The sequence below is a fragment of the Eumetopias jubatus genome, unplaced genomic scaffold, assembly GCF_037043125.1.
Source record: "Eumetopias jubatus isolate StellerSeaLion01/CBP00866 unplaced genomic scaffold, mEumJub1_p1.0 scaffold_2, whole genome shotgun sequence".
Classification (NCBI taxonomy): domain Eukaryota; kingdom Metazoa; phylum Chordata; class Mammalia; order Carnivora; family Otariidae; genus Eumetopias; species Eumetopias jubatus.
This window is the reverse complement of record NW_028274808.1, coordinates 87,226,875-87,248,773: the sequence shown is the minus strand read 5'-3', so window position 1 is coordinate 87,248,773 and position 21,899 is coordinate 87,226,875.

Below are 21,899 nucleotides of genomic sequence, written 5' to 3'. Positions count from 1 at the left end.
CAGCTCTATCTTGGGCCTAGAAGTTACTTCAGCGTCTCTCTTTCTGATGATCTTTAGTAGCTATCATCCCTCCTCAATCCACATTTTGTCCATCCAATGCAAAAAGCAGAAGAGAAGGCTCATGATCAGCCTATGGCAAACCTGTTATTACCTATGTAGGAAGCATTGGTCCTTACTTATGAGGAAAATCAACAGCCACAAAAGCTTCTTAGTGATAGCTTTATGAGAGAAAGGCACATTATTACCATGATAAAATAACTTCGTATTGAGTAGAACTGTAAAGAAATTAACATTTATGGATTACTTACAATTAGCCAAGTACTTGAATTAGTTATCTCATCACAAAAATCCTTTAAAGGTGCCAACTTGGGGGGAAAAAGCCGCCAAGCCCATAATGGTTAATAGCCCAAGGCCACAGATAGTAAAAGCTATGGATAGAAACCCAGTTCTCTCTTCCCTCAAGTTTGTGCCCCTGCATCACCTGGAGTTTTTTCTTATTGAATAATGTGAAAGGAGTATTAGAATAAGCTTTTCAGGATAGGAGAAGGGATCTTATTTCAATACAAGAAAAGAAATTGTGAATGAAAAGATATGTAATTCCTTTTGTTGTAATCATGTGTTCGTTTTAGCATTATTTACTCAAGAATTTTGAGGCTTCTGCAGTCCTGAGTTGACAGAAATCATTAAGGAACATCCCTGGTGATTGCTTTTGCCTCTGGTTCTGTAGCCCTTGCCAAGTAAAACCTTTTGTTTGTCACTGGAGAACACCAATATTCCTTGCCAGTTCTCTGGTGGCCGTAAGAGTTAAATAAGGTATGTGAGTATGTTCTCTAAATAGATTTTACTCAACAATACCTGAACACATAATAAGACAATAAGAACTTGTGACTTATGGGAGTTTCTAACTGATGGCAAGTGTGTTGACATCCACACAGCCTCTGAAATGGAGGAAACTGGGCGGGATCTGTCATAGGGTTATATACGCTATTTGAAGCATGTATGTATGATGCGGGAGATTCTCTGCCAAATATGATGCACCCAAGAGAGACAAAAAGCTATCAGACTTTTTGCTTGCTTTAAATAATCCTATTTAGCATGCCTTCAATACAAGTTATCACTGAAAAGAGTAACCATTTCTTAGAAATTCTAGTATACGTGTAAATGTATTCATGGGGCCATTTCAGAAAAGTTGTGTAATCAATCAGAAAAGGCCAATATCACATGTGTGGAGATCTTTACATAGGGGCACCCTCCTATGTTCCATAACCGTGTCTATGAAATAAACTGACAACAAGCAGATTAACAAGAGAAAAAAATATATATATATAACTTTCATATATATATATATACACACACACATATATATATATACACACATACATATCTTTCATTTCTAATATTATGTGCATGGGAGCATCACTGAGAAGAAAGTGACTACTACTAAGAAAAAGTGGTAAGATTTGAGAGCTTACATTCTGCCTTAAGTGGAGATGTAAGCTACTTAAGAGAGTAAATGATTTTTAGGAAAGATGAATGGGCCCTGAAGGAATAGATGGGCAGTATGATGGTTTGTGACAAAGTTTGTCAGTTTGTGACAAAGTGAAAATAGTATGATTTCTAGGCTCCTCTCCTGTGATATGAGTCAATCTTCCCTCCTTGATGGAACTCCCAGGCAGGGGATTTATGACAATTAAGTTCCCTTTGGAGGATTTGTCTTTAGGCAGATAAGTAGAATTCAGAGAAAGCCTCACCTGCCATTTGCTGTTGTTCGAGGGCCTTCAGCTTGAAATAATCCTTATGCCAAAGATTTTAGAGTGGCATATTCTGCCACCCTTCACTTATATAATTAGTTAGTTGGAATATGCAGTGTCAAGTTGATTAAAAATGGAAACTATGCTTCTCAAAATATCTTTCTCTGTATGGTTCCAGGTTAAAGCTGGCCAAAATAAAGGAATTTTGTATGAAAATTTGGAATGCAGAAGTAAAACAGCAAGCATTGTCAGAGGTGGTCATGGTCAGGGGCAAGACGCCCCATGGGTCCCAGCCCTCCCTCACTCTCCTCTGTTCTGCATCTAGCTCTTCTTCTTGACTGCTGGCCTTGCTGACTAATGGCAGCCCCAGGCCCACAACCAGACGTGAAGCTGTGGACCTTCAGAGCCCAGAGCTCCTCAGAGGCCTCTCCACGAGCTCCCACAGTGCAAGAGCCTGATGTGGAAGCTCCGGTTTGTCCCCCCACGTCAGGGTTCCAGGCAGGCTAAGGACTCTTTCCTTGGTCTGACTCCCACTTCCAGACCTTCATTTCCCAGCTTTTCTCCCAGCTGTGTAAGGACTTATTCCTATAATTCCATCTTCATTCCATACCACACAGAGTGATTCTGTTTTTCCGAATGAATTCTGAACAATTCAAATCCACACATTGCATGCACACGTACATACACATATATATTTACTTAGTCATTAAATTTCTACTATATCATATAGTTCTTATATATTAAGTTCCTGAGTCATTTGCTATATCCTCAGTACTTAGCACAATACCTAGGTACAAAATATGTGCTCGATATTTGTCTAAAGCAAAATGAATGGGAAGCTAATTTTCGGATCACTTACAAATATTTTTCCACCCAGTGGAAGTCAATGTTCAGTAATGCTGGGAAATTACATCAAACATCAAAAGGCTCTTAAATTCAATTTTCAAACATGGAACTAAATATAATATGCTTATTCAAAATAATATTCAGAGATTATAGATTGTATTATTTTTCTGATATTATTGTGTTATTGTATTATTTTTCTGTAATATCATGTCAACTCTTACTCTTCTCTTTAAAGCAGGACATTTCAAGCATGTAACTGTGAAGTGACACCTCACCAAACCCCATTTCTGTGTTATGTATCTGGGGTTGCTGTGTTGCATCCCAATACATTTATCCTTTGGAAATAGGCTAGAAAAATGCCAGACACCTGTGATTAGAGAAAGTCCACCTGGGGAAGAAAAATGTCTTCAAAGAGGAAACTAGGCCCACTAAGGCTGACTCATGGAGGCTGCAGGAAGAACAAGTCTGGCACCTTCTCTCCTAGGCCTGGAGGAAAGTGGATATCCACATAGTCAAGTATGAGTAAGGCAGGTTTCACCACCTGGAGGAAAGCCAGAAACGAAGAAAGATCTATGTGATAAAACACAGGATTGTGAACAAGCCATGTATTGGAATCAAGATTATCCAATATCATCTTGTACTGATGAGCCCTGGAGTCATACCAGAAAGGCAGGGACTGTGCCTATTTTCTTTTGGCATCACTGAAGTCTTATTTAAACAGGACAGTTTTGTCTAGCTGTGCTGCGAAGACAAAGGAAAGGGCTTTGAATCCACATTTGGTCTAGAGCGTTAATGCTGCCAGCCTGCCAGCCCTGAGCTACTTAGGGCGGGCAGCACAGCAATCATGAGCAAGTACTCCAAAAAAACATGGGTTCGGGGTGAAAAGGAAAGGATCCTATAGTCCAGTCATTTCCTCCCATGAGGACATTCTCTTTCTCTAGTGAGTTTTAAAGATTCTAATTTGTCTACCAGTGTAGAAAAGTCATTCATTAGAAATCAACTGTATCAGGGTATTGTAAAATTCTGCCATTTTTAAAAAAAATTTTTTTTTAAGATTTTATTTATTTATTTGACATAGCGAGAGAGAGCACAAGCAGAAAGAGCAGCAGAGGGAGAAGCAGGCTCCCCGTTGAGCAAGGAGCCTGATGTGGGACTTGATCCCAGGACCCTGGGATCACGACCTGAGCTGAAGGCAGACGCTTAACCGACTGAGCCACTCAGGCATCCCCAGGGTATTGTAAAATTACCTATGTTTTATTTTAATCTGCTACAGATTCATCAGAACTCAGTTAAATGTATCTGTCCCCTCCCCAGGAGAACAGAAAGTCATTTAATTTTTCCTCCCAATATTTGGGTTTTCTCTGACTCCAGAGGATGGGAGGACACCTTTTCAGTGTGAGAGCTGAAAAGGAGACATCAGGCAGGTCTTCCCCCTTGTAGACAATTCCCTACTTAGGCATTCTTGGTTTCCAGCGTCTGCTCAAGAGTTCTCAAACCGGTGGCCCAAAGACATGTTTTGTTTTGTTTGTTTGACTTGTATTCAGTGTTCTAAAATCTGTGAATTAGTTGCAGTGGAGAGAAACAAACAGGATTATCCAATGAAGGACAACAGAGCTCAAGTTCTTAGCAATGAGCTGACCAGCATCTGGCGAGCCCAACTTTCCATGAGACCGGGGGTTGCTTCTCTCAGGAGGCCAAATCCAACTTCTTGTGACTTTGCCAGGTAGCAACTGGCATTCCCAAACCACTCTGCATAGCTGGTATTTACTCTTGGTGATTAAGAGTTTACTCTTGATAAGCTCAAGTTGGCTGCTTGATGCCTAAACTCAAAACATTATCCCTTACCGGTGGGTGACCTCACACTTGGCATTATCAGAAGATAAGGTAGCAGGTGTGCAGGGTCCTTCCCAGGGAAGTTGCACGTGCAGCAGCTTTACCAGACCCCAGCCTGCTCCCCCGTGTGGCAGTGAAAGGACAAAAGACTAAACTCCTATTCTTCTCCACGCCCAGCTTTGTAAACCAGCCCCCCTAAAAAGTTTATTTTTTAATCCTTTCCATGTGACACTGTAGTATTTGTCTTCATACCTTGTCATAGCTCCCCAGAGCCAGCATTTAAAAATTGAGAGGTTTTACATGAAAATCTGGATGCCAGTGTATCTTAAAATAGCCTACATTCCCAAATGACAGCAAACAGCTAAAGCAGAGAAGCCAGTCCTCACTATTGCTTGAATTCAGACTTTAGCTGTCATTTACTGTCATATTTGCCCTGTGATTTACCCGACTGTGGAGGAAGAAGAATGTGAAACACCTCGTGGACCCCAGCTCTTCCCTATACTTAACACCACACACTCGTGTGATACACCTAGCTGGCCCCTGCAGAGATGTACTAAATCACGTCTAAGCGGATCCAAGTCCACTAAGAGATTGAGCCAGATTGTCAAAAGGGGGAAGTAGAGGAGACCTTGTGTTTCAAGTGTGGACGAAGGGACCACCGTAGGAGAACCAGGAGAAGGCTCACAGTTTCAAGAGAAGGACCTGTGAGCGGTAGGAAGAAACACTCACACATGGTGTGGCAGCCTGCCCTGGGCAGCAAGTCCAGAGAGGCAGTAGAGGACCCCCCTCCCCCCGCATAGGGCACCATGTGGAGCCAGAGTGACAGCCGGAGGCCATCTTGTCAGAACCACAGAAGTTGCTCTGTATGTAATCCAAATGGACTAATATTGGGTTTCCTACCCATAGTGGTGAAGCTTCAGTGATATCTAATCATGACTTAGATGAAAAAAGACTTGTATGCCCCAATCCTTGGGCCCGATGGCACCCATTTGCCCTCCAGAGCCACTCTCCTTTCTTCACTGTCTTTGTCTCTGCTTCGACACAGCTGCCTTGTGGATGGCATCAGTAGGCTCCCAAGTCCTCTGGCTTCAAGTTGAGTCTGGTTAATAGGAAGTTAACCAGGTGGTTCTGTGAGGAGGGGAGGGGCTCCCTCCCTGTAAGATCAGCTCAAGCTGGATATGCCCCCCGAAAAGTTACTACTGTCCCCCAGGAAGCTAAAGCAACACCACTCTCTCCACATTCTGTGGGCCTGAGGGTAGGAACACCTCTGCTTCTGCCAGCACCAGGTTACTTCACCATGCCTTGTGGTTCTTCTATACCCAACCTTTTTAAATAGAGCCCTCGTTGAATAAACCTATTTCAAGTGTGTCATCTTGTTCCTGCTGGGACCCTGACTGACACAGCTCCAAAGTAAAATGGGACAGTTCCCACCTGTCACACTAAGAAAAGCAGCATTCTAGCAATAGGAGTAGCAGGGACGGGATCAGAACACTCCTACCGAATGAGATCACTCCCAGGTCCAGAACAAAACTCACTTCCCCTGAAATAACCAAGAGCACACACTTGCTTACAGTGGAAAAAATTATTCCACAAGCTAAATTACAGTCAAAGCTGGCCTCATTATGTTGAAGCACTTGAAACGTAGAATTCTATTCTCTATGTGGGTGTGGCTACTGAAAGGCTTCTGCATAGCAGTTGTATGCTTAAGATGAAACATGAGCTTTGAGGCTCTGTCTTTGGCGCACAGACCTCTCATCCCACCAGGTGCTGCTCCCCCCCTGGTAACCTTCAAGGCATGCAAGAATGGGGGACAAGACAGGGTCCACACGGGATCTTCCAGTGCGCACCTGGAGGAAGGAAGCAAGAGAAGGGATAGCTCCCTGTTTATGACCTGAAATACTTGAGAAGTTTCCAGGAGCCTTCCTAGCTTTATGCTCAGAGCGTGCCTATGGCATAAGAAGAGCCAAACCCAGACTTCCACTGGGATCCCTTCCCTCCAGGATGCTACCTCCAAGCCACGATTCTACAGCTGTCCTTGCTCTGTAGAGCTCCTCCTGTGCTCATGGAAGTCTTGCAAGCCCCATCAGCTAGTGTGGGGAAATGTTCATTAAATAGTATGAGGCCACTGTAGAAGTTAAAGCTATCATTGTATGAGGCACTTACTTTCGTGTGAAGGTTTGAGAAATAGCTGGTATAAGAAGATGGGAGTCACATGGAGGTCAACAGCCTGTTTGCCATGAAAATAGAAAGTAGAGCATCTGAGTTATTGCACTAGTGTATGCTTTAGGAATTCCACAGGGCTACAGGCCAGGGGCTAGTGCTCAGGGATAATATGTGGGCTTAGACCGCAGCATCTCCCAGAGGACCTTCCAAAATCTAGAGAGGACTTGAAGTCACTTTCACTCATGAGATAAGCAGAGACTATGGAGTTAGTGCTCACTGGCCCAGCCCTCTGGCTCCAAACTTCACATAGAATTCACAAAATTTTCCCATAATTTTTTTTATACAACTGAGTATGGACCACAAATATCATATCTGTGCTGTGGTTCAATGATAAAGGAACTCAACTCACATGTTGCTTAAGACAAATCCTCCTGGAATTAATTCAGGGACTAGGATGAGGGTCAGCTCAGGCACTTTTCCCTCACTTTGGAGAGGTATTTGCCATTATTCCCCAATGGCTGAGCATTGTCCCAGGAAATACTGACTCCCAAAATTCCCACTTCTGGGCTCCCTTCTGCGTCTCATGCTGTGTCATTGAAGAAGCCCTCTGGCCAAGAGTAAAAGTCACACAAAGCATGCTCAGGGCATGATACTTTCAGCACGATGTGAGTCAAAGCCTATACAGACCGTTCCTTTAGCTATAGTTAAAATCAAAAGTGAGTCTGAAAGGATGTGAGGCAAAGTGCAAGAGGTATCAGGCACACAAGGTGTCTCAGGAAACCCAGTTCATAATTCTAAGTAGGCTTAGTGAATGTAGAATTAGGGCAAAAAGACCCAAATACTCGTGTGGTATATTCAGTGCTAGCTGCTATAGCCCTTCAAGACTTGGATTTGTTTCGACATAGCATACATCTTTCCAAAAACCAGGATATTTTTGTCCATAAAATATAGTTTTTTCTTCATTAATTGCTAGATAACCACAATTTTGGCTATACTGACTTTACTTTTTTTATATGCTTGTTTCTTGCATTTTTATTGATTTTTTTTAATAGGTGATGCATTCAGAGATCAAAAGTCTAACAGCAGCTGTTTTAGAAAGCTGGTTAGCAGCATCTACTAAACTGAACATACACATACCCCGTGACCCAGCAGTTCCTCCCACAGATACGTTCCTACCAGGAATGTATGCATATATGACCAAAAGGCACTGTGAGAATGTTTATCACAGAATATTCATAAGAGCTTTGTCAGATGCTGGCTCCCCGAAAATACCTCCACATAATCTATTGCTAAAACAACGTGGAGCCTATTGCTTACTGCAGTAAAGGAGAGCACTCTCTTGCCAGGGTCTTAGCATTTTAGTCGGGGGGAAAGATATTGAGGATGTTTTTGCTTAGATTTAAGGTAGGTCTTTCCATGTGAGGGGATTTGGTAAGTGTCAGGTATTATAGTACAGGATTGGTGGACACAGGAAAGCCAGTACTTTGAGGTGAGGTTTCCAAAGAGTCTTGAAAAGTAAACCACCTTTTGGTGCTATTTACTGAAAAGTTGAAAAGTCTGATTTTTGTTTAAATGGGACTTTTGGTAAGTTCCCTAAACAAAGTTACTTGCAACTTGTACCTACATGGTCAAACACCTCCTGCAATAGTAAAGTTATGCTAAAATGGACGGTAAGCTTGTATGTGTGTAGAAGGTTTAGATCAGAAGTCAGCAAACTAGTCTTTTAACCAAATCCAGCCCTCTACCTGTTTTTGTAAATAAAGGTTTATTGTAACACAGTTACAACCGTTCATTTACATATTGACTATGGCTGCTCTCCTGCCACAACAGCAGAGTCCAGATGTTGCTACTAAAACTTACGGGCTTACAAAGCCACGCATATTTATTATTTGTCCCTTTGCAGAAAAATTCCGCTGACCCCTGGTTTGGTTTCTCAACTCAAAACAGAAAACAATCCAAATGTCCACCATGAGCAATGGAATTAACAAATTAGTTGTGGTATAATCACACAATGAAAATGAATATACAAAAACTGCATATGATGAAATAAATGAATCTAATCAACACAATATTGAGAGAAAGAAGTCAGAATTTTTATGTATTCCCCTTCTGGGTTATCTGATTTTACAGGGCCTGTACCTTTCATTGTCTTTGAGCTACTTTACAGCAGTATAAGTTGTAAGCAAAGGATAGTAATACAAATTATTCTTGTTTAATCATACACCAATGAATTTTGTCAGGTGAAGATGTAATCGGTTATTGCTCTGTGGATATTGGCTAATTTTGCATCTATTAGCTGATTCATTTGAACATTACTAATTACCTATATAAGTGTCTGTTCTTTGGGTTCTCTTTGAACTGTTCTGTTTTTTATTTTTTTGGTTTTCTGGGGTTTTTTTTTATATATTTTACAGTTTTCTTATTAATTAATGAGTTAAAATCGTTGACCCATATGCATCTTATATTTGTGTGAGAGTCATGATTTGGCTTCTTTCTAAAGATGAATTTTTAACAGGAGTGAGCAGTCGTGATAGCAGGAGCAGATAATGACTGGAGGGCACCTGAGGCAAATAAGCTTCCTGGCATCACGGGGGCTGGTGAGGTGGTAGTATGTTCTATTTCTAGATATGGTTGCTGACTACACAGAGGAATACTTGGAGCTGTAGATGAAGGCTCTTTGCAATTTTCTGAACGTATGTTACACTTCAATGAAAAGCTCATTTTAAATTTAAAAAATACAATTAAATAAATAACCAAAAGGTAAACAGTGAAATCTCTCTCTCCAGCTAACCACCTCTTATCTCAGCATTAGCCACTGTTGTTCATTTGTTATTGTGGTTTTAATGATCATTCCAGATTTTTTTTAAGCATATACAAGTAAATAAGGATACAGATTCTTATTCCCCCACCACTTTTTTGCCCAAAAGATAGCATAAAAGATACAATATACACACTGTCCTGAGTCTTTTATTTTTCTCTTAACAATGAATCGTGGAGATCTCTTCTTATCAGTGTATGGAGCTCTCCATTCTTTATTACAGCTCCATTGTATTTCATTAAATGGATGTGCCACACTTTATTTAGCCAGCCCTCTCTACTGATGGGCATTTGGGTTGTTTCTAATCTTTTGCCTCATAGAAATATGTCAAGCTCCTAGATAATAATGAGGAAAAGGCAGGAAGGGAGAAAGGAAAGCGACATGGAAATCCGAGTGGGAAAGGGTTGTCAGTGGCACAAAGGCCCTGAGCACGTGTGGGGGTGGGAACGTCTAAGATGGGGGTGGATAGCGGTGACACGGCAGATCAGCTGTTTTCCTGTAGAGTTTTGCCTTCCTCCGGCCTAGACATTTTTCTGTAAAAGGTTACCTATTTTAACAAATGGAAGTCAACAAACACTGCCTTTTCTCTAGGAAGGCTGGATAGTATGCATTTATTGGACATATAGGAGTCTATATAACAATGATTCAAATGCCCGGGTCTCCCTCAACTCAGAAATAGAGCGGATTTCAAACAGCTAGTATTTTATTTCCACGAATAAAATGACAATAGTCTCCAGCTGCCCACTTACCCTAGAGCAAAGAGAATCGAGTTGCTAGGTGGGCCCTCAGAGGCTGTGACTCCCAAAGTCACTGCCCAGCAGAATGACAAGCCCAATTTGTAATTCTCCTTTATTTTCCATCCCTCCAGGATTGAAATGCCCAGCTGCCTCTTCCTAACAAAAATTTATTTTATCAAGGAAGCACCATGTTCTTTCAGCTCTAGAGAAGCCCAGTATGAACTGGAAAAGACAAAAAACGATTGTTCTCATTTGCACAACTGCTTGGAAAGAAAATGAGATTACTGGCATCAAGGGAGAATTTAAATTTTTCCCCAGGCAAGAAGAATTGACTTCCTGTGCTCCAGGATGAAGGTAGTGGAGAATTTACTGCTCGACCTAGCTGAAAGAAAATAAGGAGCCTCATAAACCCAGGCAATTTAAACACACACATGCACATGCACCCAGAAATTCTCTGTGCTATGATTTATGCAAATGTGTTAATTCATAATTAAAAGGTAATTGGGATCATTTTAATGGCCTTTTCTTCCTTTTAGACTGCCTCAGTGGCAGACCCCTGTCACATCAATTTTGGATGTTAATATATCAATTCCAATGATTTTATTGTCTTAAAAATAACTTAGCTGCTGCAGAGGCTGCCTTGGGGAGCTCAGTCTCCAAGGAGGAAGCTATCTAACAGCCAGTCCGTTCTGATCTCCCAGTTATTGACATGCAGAAAAAGAAACATTCACTTTTAATAATAGGGCTCTCTTTCATGCAAAGATGGTAGAGGATTTCTGAGAATAAATAATTCATGCTCCTCCAAGCTCCCTGAGAATAAATTTGTTCCTTTTCTGTTTTGTTTTTCTTCAAGATATGACATCTTAGGAAGAAGGGGCTAGGGGGAAAGAAAGCACTTTCTGCTTCTGTGGATATAACACACTGAGTGTTTCATTCCCTAGTGCAACAAAACCTCAAGATCAACAGACAAGAGCTGAAAACCTTTTCCCACCAGACAGACACAGTGCCATCTAAATGTTCTCTCAAAAGAAAGCATCTCATAAACAGTCTCAACAAAGGGATGTGAGTTCGCCCTTTACTGTGCATGCATGTCACTTTTTAAAAATAATAATAATAATAATAATAACCATAACCAAATCCAGCATGAAATTAATTATATTTAATTGATCACATGACTAGCTGGTTATAACTCTTGTTATATTTTGAAAAAGTTCTACATTCTTTGTGTATTTGATTTCATTTGTCTTTAAAAGAAGAAAAACACTGCAGTTTTCTAATATACTGTCTATCGGTGGTTCTCCAACTTCAGTGTATGTTAAAATCACCAAAGAAATTTGACTAAATACAGATCCCTCAAAATTCCTATTCACTTTGTCTGGGGTAAGATCCAGGTAATTTCTGATTTTCCATACCATGGTTTGAGAAAACATTACATTATAATCCTAATAAAATATAATTTGCTTAATATCTGCTTTGGAATGAATGTTTGCATCTCCCGAATTTCATAAGTTGAAGCCCAAATGTGATGGTATTTGGAGGTGGGGCCTTTGGGAGGTAATTGGGTCATGAAGATAGATTCTCCCCAAGATGGAATTAGTGTTCTTACAAGAAGAGAAAGACAACTAGCTTAGATATTAAGAACCAAACAAGAAAGAGGACCTTCACTAAGAACCAAACCACACTGGCACCCTAATCTTGAACTTCCAGACTCCAGAACTTCAGAAAACAAATGCTTGTTGTTTAAGCTAGCCATTCTATGGTATTCTGTTATAGCAGCCCAAACTAACCAAGATAATACCACATATAAGAATTTCCTCCCTGACATGATTCCATTGGTCATTTCCTGAGACTGACAGTTGATCTCTTTGTGCCCCTGAAAAGTCTGCTCTTTGGAAGGAAAGTACATATTTGGATTATCTGAATGATGCTATGGAGCCTTAATTCTTGGTGGAACTGAAGTGGGAATACAGAAATGTCATAAAATCCTGGTTCCTAGGATATTGGTTAAGAAATTGGGGGGCAACAGGTTTGTTGAAAAACTATACACTCTTTTCCAAGAAAAAAAGGCACATCCACACAAATTTTATACCATTTTGGTAGTTTTACAGACCTCAGGATAGAGATTTCCATCCTCAACTAGGTCACAAATGTAAGGGCAAATCTTTATTTGAGCTTAGGAATGTGAAGACAGTATGTTCTGTGATGAGGTGGCGATGACAGCCTAAATGTGTTGCTGAAATGTGAGACAGGTCTTCCGATTCCAAGAATTAAAAAAAATTTGTTAACAAACACACCGCTTCCAAACTTTCAAAGGTAAAATAAAGTTTAGCAGCCAACCAGTTCGCACAATCCACAAAAATAGCCAAAGCAAGTAATTTTAAGTGCTAAAGTACAGGAATTTAGAAAGAAAATGTTAGGAGTAGAATAAAAAGGAGTGAAATATTTTTATCTTCCTCAAATAAACCTAAAAGTCTCTAATTTTGTCTATTCTTTGGCTCCATATAAACAAAGTAAAACATTCTGTATGTCTTTGTGATTATTTCTATCATGTCCCCCCACTGTATCATATATAATAATCCAGCAGAAAAGAACACTAGCAAGGTCCAAGCAGTACCAGAAATTCCATGAAGATATTAGGTTTGCTCATCACATTTTATCTATCTGATTGCACAATTAAAGGAATGCTGAGATCATGTCTACAAAGCAAAGTGAGCCTCTCTAAAAAGAAAAGTATTATATTAATGCAAAGTATTGCTTCATCGTCTTAAAATTAAATATCATTGCCATTTATTTATTTCATAAGTGTTCTAGAAGAATTAAATAAACTGAGATTTTTAAAAAACACTTTGTCCATATTACATAACCTATTATATAAATAGTTAATAGGAAATGGATTGCATCAGGTATGACTGCATAGAGTATGTTATAACAAAAGACTTTTAAAGGGCCTAGAGAAGAGAAACTGAAGTTGGTAGAAGGGCTAATTAAAAGAAGGGAGAAAGGAAGGCAGAGATGGAAACACTATTCACCTGTACAATATCCAGTTGCCTCTTGCTGTGTAAGAAACTACCACAAAACGTCATAGCAGCTCAATGTAACTATTTGCTTGCGATTCTGTGGGTCAGCAGTTGGGAATGGATTCAGCTGGAACAATTTCATCTTTACTCCATGTGATGTCCACTGGGCTCACTCACATGTCTGTGATCTCAGCTGGGACAACTGGTATGGTTAAGATGACTGAGGTATCTGGGTCTCTCTCCACATGGTCTCTCAGTCTCCAGGAAACAGAGTTCCAAGAGGACTATCAAAAACACTTCAAAGCCTTATAAGGTGTTGGCTCATACCTCACATAACATCATGTCTGCTTTATTATCATAATGATACGAGTCACAAGAGAGCCCAGACACAAACAATGGGAAAATGGACTCTACCTCTTGATGGAGGAAGTTGCAAAATATTTGTGGCCATTCTCATCCACCAAAGATGTTATTCTGTAAAACTGTACTTCATTCAACACAAGACAATTTTTAGAGAGAAGAGACTGCACTTCATTAAGACTATTGACCTGAACACCAAAGAGTGATTAGTGGATATATGTAGATTGTAACTCTCTGTTGAGCTGTTGTATTTTGTTAGTGATGGGACGTGCAGAAAGATAGATGGAATGCTTGATGAGGTATGTGTCCCTCAAGTAAATTATTTTGGTAAGAAGTACCAAAAATATAAGAAACTGTTATCTCTGTTTTTAATGACTACTATAAGTTGGCAGATTAACAAATAAGATGTCAATGGTAACATCTAAGATATAATGGTTTTGTAATTCAGTACTGAGTACATAATGTAATAAACCCACATTTAACTGTAGTTAACCATACCTAATTGTCAAATAACCTGTTACTCACATAGATTTCTTAAATAGGTAGGATAAAAAAATTTCAATAGGATAAAGTAAGTTGTGATGTGGCATAAATAATCTTTCCAGATACTTTTTCCTCTACTTCTCCATTATAAAAAGGAGAAATACAGAAACAAGCAGAAAGAAAACTTTATTACACTTGGAGTTAGAAAATGTGCATTCTAGTCCTACTCTGCCAGGAACATGCAGTATGACATATTAAGTAGAGCTTTCTCTAAGTGATCAGACTGGTGGTAAATGACTTGTATAGTTATTTTAGTTATAATATTATTATATACACACATGCACACATATACATACATGCAAACATGCATGCTGACAGAGACAGAGAAAGAACTCACAAAAACCAGTACTGCCTTGCAGAAGAGCACAATTAAAGAATTTAATTTTTGTTATTTCTTTGGGCTTTTTATTCTCAAAGCTAATTATTCAAGAAATAATATATCCCTAAATCTTTCATTTCATTTTATCAAAAGCCTGTGATATTCTATCTATGCTGAACATGGTAGACTCCTTTTTGAAGAATTCTTCTGAGCCAGTATTAAAAAGACAGTAATTCTAAATTTGTCCCACTTTGTGTATATCATAAAAATAAAATTATAGAATCCTAGAATCTAGATCTAATACAATTTCAATTTTTAGTCATGAAACATGTGCTACTGTAGCTTGCATTCACAATATTTTATCGCCAAAGATTTTTAAACCATTGCAGGACATTGTTTGTTTATATGTGGTATACCTGTATGAAAGTTGAAGGCTGATATAATTGTACCAATTTTGCATATTAAAAAACTGACTAATATGTTGATGATAGAGTACTTGTTGATACATTCTTGCTAACAGATGACAGATTAACAGATGTGAGCCCCAGTAATGGAAAAACTTAATCATTCAAAATACTTCCTGAAAAGGCAGGTAAAATTTTCTAGTTCTAGAAAGGTACTTTTGTAGGTCGACAAGATTTAAATCAAATACATTAACAGAGATTTCTGCTATCAATCATGATGGAGAGTAAAGAACTGATTTATCTTCCCATTTAAAACAACTAAAACAAATAGGCAAAATATAGGAAAAAATAGTTGTAAGACATTGAACATCAAGCAATAGAGGACTGCGATTACTGAGAGAGGGAAAAATAAACGAGGAAAGCCCTATAATACTCCAGCTAACTGACTGGAGTTTCCAGGATACAGCACATGGAGGAAGAATCCAAGAAAAACTTAGAGATATATCTGAGTTGAAGAAATAGAACTGAGAGTCCAGGGAGAACAAGACTGCTAGAGTTTGTGGGGCAGAGTACCAGAGAGAAAACAGCTGCACCGATAGACAACTACAGCAATCTGCAGAAGATCCCACTTGAAATTTTAGGGTAATACTGGTCAGCACATATGTGAGGAAACTGCCTGAGACTGAAGAAAGAAGCACAACTCAAAAAAGCAGAGAGAAAAATCTTTGGAGCTCACACAGATCAGAAATAGTATCTGTTCCCACTAGTGAAAGTGGACAATCACCCAATTCATAAGATATCCGGTAGAGTGTCCAGAAGGTATTACCTCAATATGGAGACAATATTTAAGAAATATTTAAGAAAGTCATTCAGGCAAATAAATGCTACTCTGATCTTGCCTAACAAGGTTTGAAAGCAAGCCTAGAAAGATCAAACTTTTCAAGTTATTTAACTTCATCCTAAAACAAAGCTCAAGAATGGTTATAATGATTTCAAAAATATCCAGCACTAAACAAGGCAAAATCATAATGTCTGACATTTAATCAAAAATTACCAGGCAGGGGCACCTGGGTGGCTTAGTCAGTTGAGCATCTGACTCTTGATTTTGGCTCAGGTCACGATCTCGGGGTTGTGAGATGGAGCCCTGTGTTGGGCTCCACACTCACCTGGGAGTCTGCTTGAGCCTCTCCTTCACCCACATCCCCTCCTCCTGCTTGTGCTCTCTCACTCTCTCTCCCTCCCCCTCTTTCTCTAAAATAAATAAATAAATTTTACAAAAAAAAAACAAACAAACAGGCATACAAAGAGAGGAAAATATGGAAAGGAAAATATGACCCATAATGAGGATAAAATAAATAAAGCAAAACTAACCCAGAAATGACACAACTGGTAGAATTAGCAGACAAGGATGTTAAAATGTTTATTATAATTCTAGTCTATATTTTCAAAAAGTTAGATGAAAAATTGAACATGCTAAATAAAGACCTGTTAAGAATTTTTTTTTAATGACCAAATCAAACTTCTAGAAATTAAAAAAAAAAAAAATAGGACTAAGAAAAAAATACCTTGGATGGAATTAACAACAGATTAGACATTGCAGAAGAAGAAAAAGAAAAAGAAAAGGAGTGGTTTAAAAAACATCCTTTCAAAGAAAAAATGAATGGCACTCATTTTTCATTCTCATAATTAAATTGCTTAAACCGGTGATAAAGAAAAAAATCTTAAAAGCAGCCAGAGTAAGGAGAAACAGTATGGTAAGAATGAGAGTAGACCTCTCTTTGGAAATAATGCAAGCCAGAAGAACAACATATTTAAAGCACTGAAAGAAACAAAAGTGTCAATTTTGAATTCCCTACCAAAAAATACAGTCAAAATAAAGACTTTTCAGATATATAAGACCTAAAAGAATTCATCACCAGAAGACCTTCTCTACATGAAATATTTAAGAAAGTCATTCAGGCAGAAGGAAAACCAGGTGAAAATCTAGACTTACACAAAGGAATGAAGAGGGACAGAAATGGGAAATATGTGGATAAATATAAAGAATCTTTGTTCTTAGCTTTTAAATACCTTTAAATGAGTGACTTGTTAAAGCAGAAATAATAACAATGTTTTGTGGGGTTCAAAATATATGTGGAAGTAAAATGTGTAACAATAATGTAATGATCCAAAGGCCAGGATGTGGGAAATGGAATTATAATAATTATAATGTTGTAAGGTCTTAAATGCACATGAAGTGGTATGTCATTTGAAGGTAGACTAAGAGAAGTTAAAGATGTATACTATAAACTATAAACTTAAAATGAAGAACAAATAGTTAGAGCTAGTATACTAGTCAACAAAGGAGTAAAAAGGAATAAGTCCAAAAGAAGGCTGAAAAGAGCAAAAATATGGAACAAAAAGAAAACAAATAGCAAGATAGCTGATTTTAAGCCATCTGTATCAATAATCACATTAAATGTAAATGGTTTAAAGACCCCAATTAAAAAGCAGATGTATCAGAGTGGATTAAAAGAAGCAAAACCCAACTAGATGACTGCTATAAGAAATCCACTTTAAAAATAAGAACATAAATAGGCTAAAAGAATGGAAAAAGATATACTGTGCTAATGCTAGTCAAATATTATAAACAGCCCAACTGAAACTTCTTTAAAGAAGCCTTGTTATTTGCATATGTGAAAGCATTACATCTCGGATGCTTTAAAAAAAAAAAAGTTATATAATTGTCTTTTAAAATGGTAATTACATAATCATGCACACTAGTTCCCTGGGAGATAAAAGAGAATGGAAGCTCTGAAAATGGGAAATGAAAATGTCTTTCTTTGTGTTTTATTTCTTTTCTTTTGGCTATTTTTCTGTTGACTGAACAGTAAAAGAAACCAGCAACATAATCTGGAGCTCCTTTTGCTCAGTGCACCAGTTGCATTATTGATCTGGTATCATAGTGTATATAAAGCAATGTTTGCTTCAGTGACTCCAAGCTGTATTCCAAATAAAAGACTGTATGTATAAAGACAGATTTCTACAAAAGGAAATTTAAGAAAAAATAATTTTTTAAGCTCATTCTATTTTCCTTCCCACTCCATTTCTCTCATAAAGAACTATCATCTAACCAAATTACATTATTTTATCATGTTAGATTATTGAATATAGCTTAGCTGATTCAAAGATTTTTGTCAAGTTATGTTTTGAGGAAATTCAGTCTGTGCATGGGTGAAGTGTCATAAGAAAAGCTAAATGCATAAATATTCAGTACCTATGGTTCATATAGATGCAGTTTATTTCTTCCTATTTTGTGATCCAAGGTTAATAGTTCCTTCTAAAACTGAATAAATGGGGAGTGAAGGCAACAGTAGGATATGAAACAGTAGCAGAAGCTGGATATGGTCCAGGTTAGGGGTGGAAGCATGAGATCCCTGTTTGTCTGAATTTGGTTGAGATTGAACAGGGAGATGAATTCCAGCATCTGGGTTTTAGATGCAAATAGTAAGAAATGGTAAAGAGAGAATGATTTGTCCATTAAGTGAATTCATACTGTTATTAATGCTAACTACTACAACCAGACAAAGGAGGATACTAAATTTTAGTGGAGGGTTTGGAGGCAATGTACAAGAAGTGAATAAATTTGGATAGAAGATCAGTGACCTGCAGTTTGTCAATCTCATGAACTATATAAACATAATCTCACTAATACCCAGTGTAAGCTAAAGAGGTGTAATTCCTTTCTAGACCTGATTGGTTATGACCCAGCAATTACTTATCTTGACTCCCAACTTGAGAAGAATGTTGCACAAGTCACTTGCCATTGTGAGCACCCAGACCAGCAGACTAAGAGAAAGACCACTACCAACAAGGACATATTCAGGAGGAACATTAGTTAAAAACAAACCTTGAAAATCTCCTTTGAGGACTCCTCAAAGGCATTACCAACATTAGCAGGTACAGCTAACTCGTATTTGTCAAGAATAGTAAGTCTTACCACATGTAATACAGGCAGCTTGTCAATGTTCAAAAAAGACTACAGTGAACGCGGTGGCCCTATGTTAGTAGAGTAAGACATAATCAAATCATCTGAATATTCAAGGTGAACACTTTGCCGCATCGCAGCCCAGTGATTCTGTGTGAGTTTGGGAGGAATGTGCATGATGGACAGAAATTTTTGATTGTTTGAAATTCCACTAAATAAGACATGGCATTATTGTTACTCCCATGTTGAAAATATAGAGGAAACCTAGATGCTAGAAAGCCAATTTATCATATGAGCCTGGGAACACCCTGTATTCTTCCACAGACAAAATATCAGCTTTGAATAATAGCAGGACCAATGCTCATTCCTTCATTTTGATCTTCAATGCCATATAATCTATTGTGTGACCAGCCTTGACCCAGTAGTGGAACTAAAAGTAACTCAGGAATTATGGAAACATCTAGGCTCAATCGTTGCCTGTGAATTGAACACAGGTGGGTAAGGGAAGAAACCCATCGCCTGTCCGATTGTCAAATGAAACTAAATATCTGCCTCTGGGTTTCTCAAATGCCATTTAGTTGTATTTGACTCTATTGATGGAAATATTGTACACCCAATAGTCAACAAATTCCTCCTGCCAGGACCTCTCAGAAAGAAACAGCTTAAACCTAAATGCTCCTCTACCCTCTTTAATAAACACAGTTCAGTCCCTCAAAAGTTGAAAAGATTATATGAGAGGATTCACACATTCAATTCCAAATTGAATTCATGTCTTCTCTAGTTGTCAAAACAAACCATTTGAAACTTTTTAAATTAAGGTATATTTGCTCAGGTATTTTGTTAAATCCATCAGTCTCGCTGATAATGTATTCACTTAAGATATATTCTGAACACGATTCTGAGGGAGATCAAATGTGCAGTAGAATCAGTAAATATTAATATTTACTAAGTTAAGGGGACACCTAGTAGGCTGAAAAGTCAAGTGAAAGAGACAGAAAATTTGATCCTCTGTTGTCTTCTTGGCAATCATTACAGGCAGAATCCCTGTCTGTGTTTGCTTTTCCTGAATCCAGTATTTTCTATTCCCCATTTTCAAATATATTCTGGATCTCTGATATGACGAAGTACACCCATTAAAATCAAAGCAAATGAAAAAACTGTTAAATCTTATTGTTGATGACATTAAAACCTAAGAATATGACTTTACTATCATGTCATGTTTAGATTTGATATCAGTCTGGGTAGAGATCATCAAGGATAATGATGTTCGATTCCTAAAATTAGGGATGCTTATAAGGCGGGCGTGGGGAAAGTGTAGAATAAGGTAAAGTGGGTAACCTATGTTTGGGGCACGAAAAGAGGCACCAGGGTGAGAAAAGACAGGGAGGAACAAAAACAGTTTCAGTAGGATAATCACTGTCATTTTGGAGCATCGCACTACCAACTGTACTTTCATCATCTCTAAGTTTTATAGCAACCCATAAGGCAAATACCATAATCCCCATTTTATTAATGAGAAAATAGAGGCTTGGGTAATTTAGATAAGGACCAAGGTCAAATACTTGTGCCAGAGTCATGTTTAAACAAGAGCCCATCTAATACCAAAGCCCGCATTTGTCTCAGTAAGCCACAGACAGAGAAGCCCTGAACACCTCAAATGACTGCTTATGGAGATTAAATAGATAATGGAAAGCCATTGGAAGTTTTAAACCAAGGAGTGCTAACATCAGATCTATGCTTGTGGAAGATTCCTGACAGAAAGGAGTGACTGAAGGGGAGCACAGTTACAAAATCTCTTAAGAGCAAGGGGTTATGAGGCGCTGGATGAGGTCATGAGAGCATGCAAGGAAAGGCAAGGGCAGGTGGAACGTGAGGCGTGCAGGGAGAGAGGCAGCAAAATGTGGAAACTCATTAGTCGGAAATTTTCTCTGCAGATCTGGCTCCCACAGCCTGCACCTGAGATATGTCAGATCCTCCTGCCGGTCCATGCAAGTCTACGGACTGAGGCAGATTCCTTGACATCTCCTCCTAATAACAAAAATAGGTGTTATTAAGTGTTTACTGTATGTCACGCCTCTGAGAAGCCTTGTAAATGTATCATCTCACTTAATCCTCATAGCTGGAAATAGGCATCGTTATCAGTCCATTTACAGATAAAGAAACTGAGGCTCCTAGTTAATAACAATATTCTAGCCATCTTTCATCCTAGAGTGGGATTTTACTCTTAATTATAATAAAGCTAAATGCCCTGTAGTCCATGCAGATTCAACCTCAGATTTATCAACTCTATGCTATACAGGTAATTTGCTAAGCACTATGAAGAACACAAAGAGATTTGCAAATCTGTGGAATGTGACCCCTGCCTCCAATAAGCTTACTATTATACAGGATGTAGAATATATAAACAATGCTCAGATAGTAGCATCAAACATTTTAAGGCAAAGGCCATGAGCTAAATCAGGATCTACCAGTTCGGTCAAAAGATGCCATCTTCAGATGGTCTTCTGTGCACATCTCACTTCCCGTTTGCTCTCCTAATCTGAAAAAGCACTACCTTGGGAGAATGTGTTCATGATGTGACACTGCATATGTTTGCATTTTCCAGAATAAACATCACAGTTCCTTCAACAACTCTTTACATAACATGGCTTAATGACACATTAGTGCACTTGAGAAATTTAGGGGCTGGCCAGTAAACGAGGTGCTCAACATGTAAAACATAATAATAAAAACAAACGAACAAAAAAAGCATGATCCTTGTTCCCAAGACATGCCCAGTGGCCTTGGGCAGAAAGACAGGAAAAGAAATAGTGATGCAAAGATAGGTGGGCTCACAGAGGGAGCCCAGAGCAAGAAGTGGAGCTTAGGATCACTTTTCACACTTAGGAGTTTGTCCGTGACCCTCTCAGAATGTGAGGCAAAAAAGAAAATGCAACATCCAAGGTCACCTTGAGAAGGACACGCCAGCCTAAATTTACTTTTCTCTGTCATCTGAGCTCTGACGATTTAACAGGAGTTGAGCGGGCAGAAATGGCCAGGTGAAGGAGCAGGAGTGCCTGGTCAAAGAAACAGCAGGAGCAGAGCCGGAACCAATCCTGCTCCGCCTGCTCTGGGTTCCTTTCCAGCTTCCGAACAGCCAGC